Source organism: Dendrobium catenatum, unplaced genomic scaffold (genome assembly GCF_001605985.2).
Source record: "Dendrobium catenatum unplaced genomic scaffold, ASM160598v2 fragScaff_scaffold_1074, whole genome shotgun sequence".
In the NCBI taxonomy this organism is placed as follows: Eukaryota; Viridiplantae; Streptophyta; class Magnoliopsida; order Asparagales; family Orchidaceae; genus Dendrobium; species Dendrobium catenatum.
In genome coordinates, this window is record NW_021319536.1 from 566,672 (window position 1) to 575,253 (window position 8,582).

An 8,582-nucleotide genomic window follows, 5' to 3' on the forward strand; every position below is an offset into this window, starting at 1 on the left:
AGATGAATGGAGAATGAGTGTGTTGATTCCTATTTTTAAGAATAAAGGTGATACACAAGATTGTGCAAATTATAGAGGAATTAAGTTAATGTGTCATAATTTTAAACTAAAAGAGAAAGTTATGGCGCATAGGTTGTGGTGTGACACTAATGTTTCTCAAAATCAATTTGGATTCATGCCAGGTAGATCTTTTATGGAAGCTATACATTTATTGAGAGTGTTAACGGAGAAGTATAGAGAGAATATGGTGGATTTACATATGACTTTTTATTGATTTAGAGAAAGCATATGATAAAGTTTCAAGAGAAGTGCTATGGAGAGTTTTCCATAAGAAATGAGTTAATAATGCTTATATTAAAGTCATTAAGGATATGTATGCAGGAGTTGTTACTTGTGTTTAAACACAAGGTGGTTTGACCAATATTTTTCATTTTGTGTTGTATTACATCAAGGGTCATCTTTAAGCCCATATATTTCTACTTTAGTGATGGTTGTTCTCACTAGACATTTGTAAGAGGATGTACCCTAGTTTATGCCGACCCCATATAGTAGGATAAAAACTTGTTGTTGTTGTTGCAGTAGTATTGTATATCTAGATTTATATCAAATCACTACAATACCCAATATATTCATTGTGCACTTTAAAGTTTACTTTTTATTTACTTCTCTTTTGATTTTTTTTTTTTGTTCAAGATCTCATTTTTCCTCTCTCAGATAATTTTCCCTTGCTTTTATTCTGACTTTCAATTTGGTTCTAACCAGCTAACTATAATATTGCCAACATGCCCGATTTTAAATCAACAAATTTAGACTGTAATGGCATATTTATAATTAAATCTATTATAAGTGGTGTCATTGAGATTCAAGCGTCATTTTCTATCTCTACACTAATTTCTGTTATAACGAACAACATGAGTTGTTTTTAAGAGGGAAGAAGCCAGAAGAAAGGGAAGAACAACTGTTGTTATAAAGGAAATGGGAAAGATATAGGTAGTTAATCAGTGCTAATTTGAGTTATTTTGAACATTTTGATTATTAAATATATAAATAGAGATGATTTCAATGGTGCTTAGGTAATCTGCCTTGATTCATTGGGTATATCAACAGTTGCTGGCAGAGGACGGTCGATTCAGAAAATGGCCGTTAAGGCTGAAGAAATTGATTTGTTAGACTCTGGAAACCAATACGTAAGAATGATTTTCCTTCAGTTCTCTTGAGCCGCATTCTTATTATAGTTTTTCTAGTAACATTAGGAAAATCGGTTTTGATCTCATTAGCAGATGATGCAGATGAGGGGAAAGAAAACTTTGCTGCTAAGGTATTTGATGTAATGCCTGAGAGAAATTAGGTATCGGACACCTTTATGGTTTGTTTCTTAACATGCTGTGGAGCCTATCAAGCTTTTGGTGTAAATGATTCTTGAGGGATTGAACCGACTGAGTCGTCTTAATCAACTACCATGAGAACTGCCTTCTAGCTTGTCATCTACCTGGAAGTCAGATTCATGGCAGGTAAGTTAAATTGTATTTGAGCAACTTCAGTTAGTAGGAAATATGATTACATGAAGCTTTTCAGTGATGACTGCTAGGTTTTCTGATGTAAGAGATGACCAAATAGTTTATGCAGAAGAAGAGCTTTCTAGGAACAAATCGGATGAACTCACAATGTAATACCAAAAAAGATCAATCCATACAAAAGACATCAAAATTTATGTTTTTTGATCAAATGAATAGCTTACATGCACAAGAAAGAAGAGAGAAAATCGTCAGGCACCAGATAATTTGATGTTATGCGATGCTTTTAATGCAATTCATGAACAAACTCGGGTCCGTTCTCATGCTGTTATGTGGTTATATTTTACCCTCTCTCTCATTTGACCTACAATAACGGAATAGAAGTTACCACATGATGCACCATGAGTATGCGGACATAAGAGTTGATGAAACCCTGCAAAGGGGTTGAGGTTCAGCTTGAGCACAAACAGCCCTCGCAATTGGGAAACCAGTTCAAGCACCTAAGGCCCATAAGGCCTTGAAACTCCAAAAGATTTGGGATGTGGAAAGTTGAGACCTCTAGACTAATTATGTGTAGTGTAAAAGTTATTCTTATAAATTCTCTTATAACTATTTGTAGTATGAAATCTTTGAACTAGAAAGAATCCTATATTGATGCGGTGCATCAGGATAGCTTCAGTACTTATCCTATTTTCATGCTTTCGTATTTCTTATTTTCACAGTTATGCAAGCACTAGTGCTACCACCTTTTTGCTTGATTAACTTTATATAGTTAAAGAAAGTCTATATCATATATATATGAAATGTAATAGAAAGAAAGGAGATATGCTTATACTTTTTACAGTTTGAGAAGAAACCTTATTCTCTCTTTTATCTTGGTTACTGTTCTATAGCCTCTCCGGTAAGACTACTACGTCAGAGTGGTATCAAATCCTAGGGCTCTAGTGCATGGTGGATTGCAACAACCGGATAGGGGGCAACGATGATCGCACCCTAGACTCCTTGTGGGAAGCAAAAACCAGATTAGCACGACAGTTGAATGATATTTTCGCGGAGCATTTCAGGCTATCTACTGCAATGCACATGGAACTACAGGCAATCAAGTATGTGCTCCCTATATTGATTCGGTGGATGATACAGAAGCTTATTTAGGCCCGACTTTGATTGATTCGACATGATTGGGTGAGACACCTTAGAATGGGAATGGCTAACCATCACCACCAGGTGTTTCGAGCGAAGCTCGATATTCCGTTTTTTTATAGGAAATTGCATATATAAGATTATTTGGATTAGGAATGATCGGTAGACACTTTTTTCTAATTCATGGAGATTCCCCTAGATAAGCAAGTGAGATATGTAGCTTGCAAACTACGAGGAGGCGCAAGCACGTGGTGGTAGCAACTTTTACAGCCAAGGCGGAGGGAAGGAAAAGGAATGGTGTGGAACTGGCATAGAATGAAATAGCTGCTAAGGGCGTATTTCTTGCCGACCGATTTTGAAGAAATTTTATACCACAAATATCAGCATTATGTGCGGGCAATCAGTCTGTAAATGAGTAAAGCGAAGAATTTTTATAGATTAAGAACAAGAGATGACCTAAATTAGAATACTAATTAGCTTGTAGCAAGGTACATTGGGGAACTTAGAGATGTGATTCAGGTAAATTGGAACTGAATTCTATATGGTCTTTGTCTCAAGCTATGAATTATGATTTGAAAGCGGAACTACAATAGAATCGTCACTCCAAAGGCCAATATCAATGATGTCAGTCGGTAGACCACCCGATGGAACAAAGCAGATTCCCAATTCGGGTAAGCTTCCAACTACCTCAAATCAATAACATAGGATGTCTGGTACAGCTCCGACTCCTACAACTGCAGATCATAAATCACAACTGAAATTGAGACAGTGCACTAAAATATTTTCTTTATTTTCAACCTGCAGGACACCCAATGAAACTCATCCATAGTTTTTACAACAAAAGGAGTCAACTTCTAAATCGCAATACAATTTGCAGCATACTATAATATGTTTATTTAACAATGGTCTTAATTTCTTGTTGCTCTTCCAGATGTGTCAACCTTACTAGAAACAAGATGAGAGGTTTTCAAGCACTGGGGAAAGAACATCTGATCTCGGACTTTGAACCAAAAGTTGAACGTTAGAATTCTTGCTTTCTTCTCTGAATGAAAACCTATTTATCAAAAAAGATTGGCTTGGTACTTTGCAAATTAATTTTATCAATAATTTGATTTCTCTTTCCCACTCATCAAACTTGAGTAAATCTTGAAGTCTACTATGAGATTTAACTAATTTTTCATCAAATGATTTTAAATAATTTTGAATTCAACAAGGACAACTTTAGAAATTATGGAAGTGGATGTCTTATTATTCTTACATCTCCTTGGACAGCATTTGTCATGATTCAGCTCAATGAAACGTAGCATCTTGCTTTCTTTTGTTGTAACTTGGAAAAGATTCTTCATGCTTTTGCATGTTTGTTCATTCACTGTTTTTTTTTTTTTTAATGTTTGTTCATTCACTGTTCTCTTAGAAAAAAGCTAATTTTTCTTGAGATCTGATTTGACTTCTACTTTGCGGGAACTTGGAGATCAGTGGCATTTCCATGATTCTCCATTAGGAATGTTAAGTTTCTAAGTAAAAAAATTTGTGGCCAAGTAGTGAGAGAAGATGGTTATTTTTTTAATGGTCTTGGAGCTGTACTTAACAGTTTATTGCTCACCATTTTCAAAAAACAAAAAGATTCTAACAAAAAAATTTTATGCAAGCACTGGGAGATTGATGTTATACTCAAATATATACTTCACAGCTACAATTCCATCGTTATGGAAACTCCTAAGGTACAACTCCATTTCTTTTTACCTTATAAGGGTCTCACGTCCTTCTTAGACTCCGATTTAGTATGTAATAGAGCTTATCATAACCCTGTGATATAAATGACTTCTTACCCAATAAATCTATAGATTTTTATTTCCATACAGTTTTCATATTGATTATTGCACCACTCATTTCCTCTCTTTCCCTTCCAACAGGTAATGATTCTATTACGCTGGCCGAAGAGGGGCCGGCTGCTTTGCCTAAACCGGTCCCTAGTGGACTGGTTTGGGTTTACCACCGCGGGCCCAAGCAAGGAGAGAGAGGGGGGCCGGCCAGTCCTTTGGGCCCCACACCTTGATTAATGCTTGTTTGGAGGGAAAATTTTGAATTAGGGGATGTTTAGGGAATTTGTAATTCTCCTTTGTCTTTAATTAATGGTTAATGTTAGAATTAGAGTTTCATCTTGAATTTGAAAGGGATTTGAGATCTACGGTTTGTGTTCTTTGGCTCTAGGCTTGGCTAGAGAATCGGAGAGTTGTTTTTTCCTCTCGAATTGAAGAAACATGTATCTTTTGTTGTTTTCCTGCATCTACTAGTGGAATCCTTCATTTTCTCCAAGTTTTCTACTGTTTTCCCCATTAAATCTGCTGTGCTTTGCTAATTTTCTGCTGTAAACAGCAGTTTGAGCACTGTTTTTTTCACCAAGTTCAATTAAGTTTGCTTGCGAACTCAAGTATTAGTTGTTTTTTCCTCTCTAATTGAAGAAATATGTATCTTTTGTTGTTTTCCTGCATCTACTAGTGGAATCCTTCATTTTCTCCAAGTTTTCTACTGTTTTCCCCATTAAATCTGCTGTGCTTTGCTAGTTTTCTGCTGTAAACAGCAGTTTGAGCACTTTTTTTTCACCAATTTCAATTAAGTTTGCTTGCGAACTCAAGTATTACCTTAGGGTTACTTGCGAACTCAAGTATTTCCTATCAGCTTCCATAGGGTAGCTTGCTTGAAAAGCCTTGTCACAAGGAATACAAAAAAGGTATTCCAAGCTCTTTGACTGACATTTACAATCACATGGAGGGCAAAGGTGCTTATCTCTTATCTGTGCAATTCTCTGATATTTAAGCATATTAGATGAAGTCTAAAGGAGAGGAAGATATCTATAGCATCTTGCAAGAATCATAGCGTTATCTCTTTTCTATCTTCTCCTTTTATGATTTCTAACTCTTATGAAATATTGTCTTTATACGATTCCTTCTTTCTTCGGCCTTTGCCAATGCTTTCATAGCCTGTAATTTGCTTTGAGATCTCTGATATCATTGATAGAAGGAATCCTGTGGAACTTTAAAGACCCCTCTTTGATTCCATCATTGCTTCCCTTTACTTTCTCCAGTACGTGTTTGGTATTCTTTCAGAATGTGGTGGTTTCAGAACCAAAGCTAGCGGTCAAAAAGTTTATAAAGTATATCCTTCTTCTTTTTCCATCTCTGGAAATTGAGAAATTGAGGGACCGACAAACAGACAAAATCTTTTACTAAATTCAAATATCCATTCAAGGCATTCATTGTTATCATCTAGAATCTCTTGAGGGAAGAAGCTGACATCAGGAAATAACTTGAGAGAAAAGAGAGGGAAAAAAGAGACAGATCTTCAAATCTTGAATGTTGGTTGTAGCTCAAATTAGCAAATCAAGGCAAGAAAGAAAGTAAAAAAGTCAAGAAAATTGCAGGCTGATCAAAATAAATCAATTATGGAGATTTTTTTAATTGGAACTTTTATGCATTCAGGTTTAGAGGCTAAAAGACACCACACATGCACACAATATATCTAAGCTAAAACAAAAAAAATAATATAAATTGATCAAAATTTTTCATATTGTATGATATAGATCATCTTAATTGGAGATTTAAAGATAAGATCAATGTACATTAATTATAAAATTTTAAAATTGAACAAATCATATTGTTTGATGTCAATCATATTACATGATCATGAACATTTTAAATGGTTTAATTGCTTCTATTTTCCTTGATTACATTTAATTCAAAATTTGAATTTATCGTATTATACGGTATATGTCATACTATATGATGAGTTTTCTTAGTTAATCTAATTATGATACTAGAATTAATATAGAGATACGAATCATATTTAATTAATTGTAATGTATATATGGATTATACTATATAAATGTAGTTTGAGAATAAAAAACTTTTCTGAGAAAAAAAGAATTTCCAATAAAATTTTGATGATGTTAGAGGTAGAATATATGAGATGAAGCTGCTTCCATCTATATAGGAAGCATTTTATAATGCTTGTAGAACCAAAATCTAGAAATAAGATCATGTGGGGGAACCAAGGTGCCCCAATTTATCATAAAGGATTGGTGCTCGTGTGTCATGTTACTTAACACACAACAATAATACTCTAGGAAAAATTGAGGCCTTGGTCTGATCATTTTCATAAGTTTGGATCTACAAAGAAAACATGTTAGGAACTTCACTATAAGCCATTTGATTGAAAACCTGAAAAATAGGGTCATGGTTAAACTATATCTAACAATGATCAAAACTAATACCATTCTTATAAATCAAGAGAAATTTGAAATAGTGCAAACGATCCTCAGTCTAAATTAGAAATTCTCCTCTTGGCTTCGAAGTTCTAAATTCTCTTCTCTTGGCTCCCAAACTTTCATGCTATCTCTTATTCATCAACAAAATTATCAAATATATGAGTTGTGCTTTTTTTTTCCTAATTATTATGAATGCTAGGATGCCATCTTGATGATGGCTAGCGATGCTAAAAAAATGATTGTGGCTATTAAATAGTAAAGAAAATCCCTAGTTATAAATAAAATATGCTCTGTATGAATCATATTCTAAAGAGAGTACAATATATAATGATATCTCTATCTTGAACTCTTGATCATAAAAATTTAATTTACCTCAAAATCTTATTTCCTTCCCAATTGATCAATGAAATTCTCAAGTCTTTCTAGTGTAAAATGTGTCAAATATGAAAATAGGCCCAAAATAAACATATTAGCCTTCCTTATAAAGCCTTTCAATTATTTTATGCATTCATATTGATGTTTTGGCTTCATCTAGGGTTACCAATATCTTAAGGGAAAGGTGGTTCATATCATTTAGTAATGATAACACAAGAATTATTTAGATAAATCATAAACTTGTTTATGTCTTTAAGAAATCTTTATCTCTATATATAACTTAGTTTGAAACTAAAATAATGAGCACATTCATTCTATTTTTGGGGATTATCTTCTTTAATAAGAAATTGTTCACCAAAGCTGGTGTATTTATACTCTGCAACAAAAAAAGGGTTTGCATAAAGAAAAAATAGTCTTCTCGTAGTGCTTGCTAGATCCATTACAATCTTGAACATTGTTTAAAATTATTATTGGAGATAGATTATTCTTACTATTGCATATCTCATTAATCTCAAGCTATTAAAAATCCTAAAATTTAAAACCCTTTGTCAAGTCCTAACCAAAGCCTCCCCCACAAATATGCTCATATCTACCATTACTCTCAAAGTTGTGTTCAAACCTTCAAGTACAATTAATTTCATAAGAGGGGTAACATTGACCCAAAAGATCTAAAATGCATTTTTATTAGGTGTTCACCTAACTAATAAGGTTATAAATAGCAGCATTTTATATGAAGAGAATAAGCTAATAATGGACATAAAATTTTTTAAAAACCAACTTTTCTTTCCAAAAATTCAAAGTCACAGGGAGAATTTTAACACTAATAATAATTATGAGTTTTGTGAGACTATCTCACCTAATTTGTCTTAGTTTACATTTCTTCATGAGTTATTGATGTAGGATATGGGATGAATGTAATTAGATGATTACACTAATTTTTTAAAAATATTTATGGGTGAATACTTTTAAATATAAAATTAATATTAAGTATAAAGATAATAAAAAGAATTTGATAAAAGTGGAGTGATTCAAGCTATCATTATGTTCACTGCACTAGATACCTAATCCTTAGAAAAGCAAAAATGAAGTGAAAAGCTATGAATAGTCTAACCTACGATGGAATTTAAGGTATCCAGTGGCGCAAGAGGGATAAGTTGAAGTCAATTTCTATGAACAGTTTGTCATCACTAATGTTTCCTTCCTTTTCTTGAAGCTTTTTTTTTTTAAGGATTGTGAACTCACACACTCAAAATTGTCATTCACTTGAGAGTAGAATTATATAAAAAATA

At 33.4% G+C, this 8,582-nt stretch overlaps 1 long non-coding RNA gene across 6 annotated transcripts; it reads left to right on the top strand.

Moving 5' to 3' along the window:
* The first annotated feature begins 719 nt into the window (after window positions 1-719).
* Window positions 720-4,961, top strand: LOC110103202. 6 transcript variants are annotated; one of them, XR_003701967.1, is made up of 4 exons: window positions 720-990; window positions 1,074-1,187; window positions 1,281-4,375; window positions 4,568-4,961. It is a non-coding gene; the product is annotated as an uncharacterized LOC110103202 (long non-coding RNA). The 6 variants fall into 6 exon arrangements; XR_003701968.1 differs by having other exon boundaries at window positions 722-990; window positions 1,281-3,674; XR_003701970.1 differs by having other exon boundaries at window positions 722-990; window positions 1,281-3,325; window positions 3,459-4,961.
* Window positions 4,962-8,582: the final 3,621 nt, after the last annotated feature.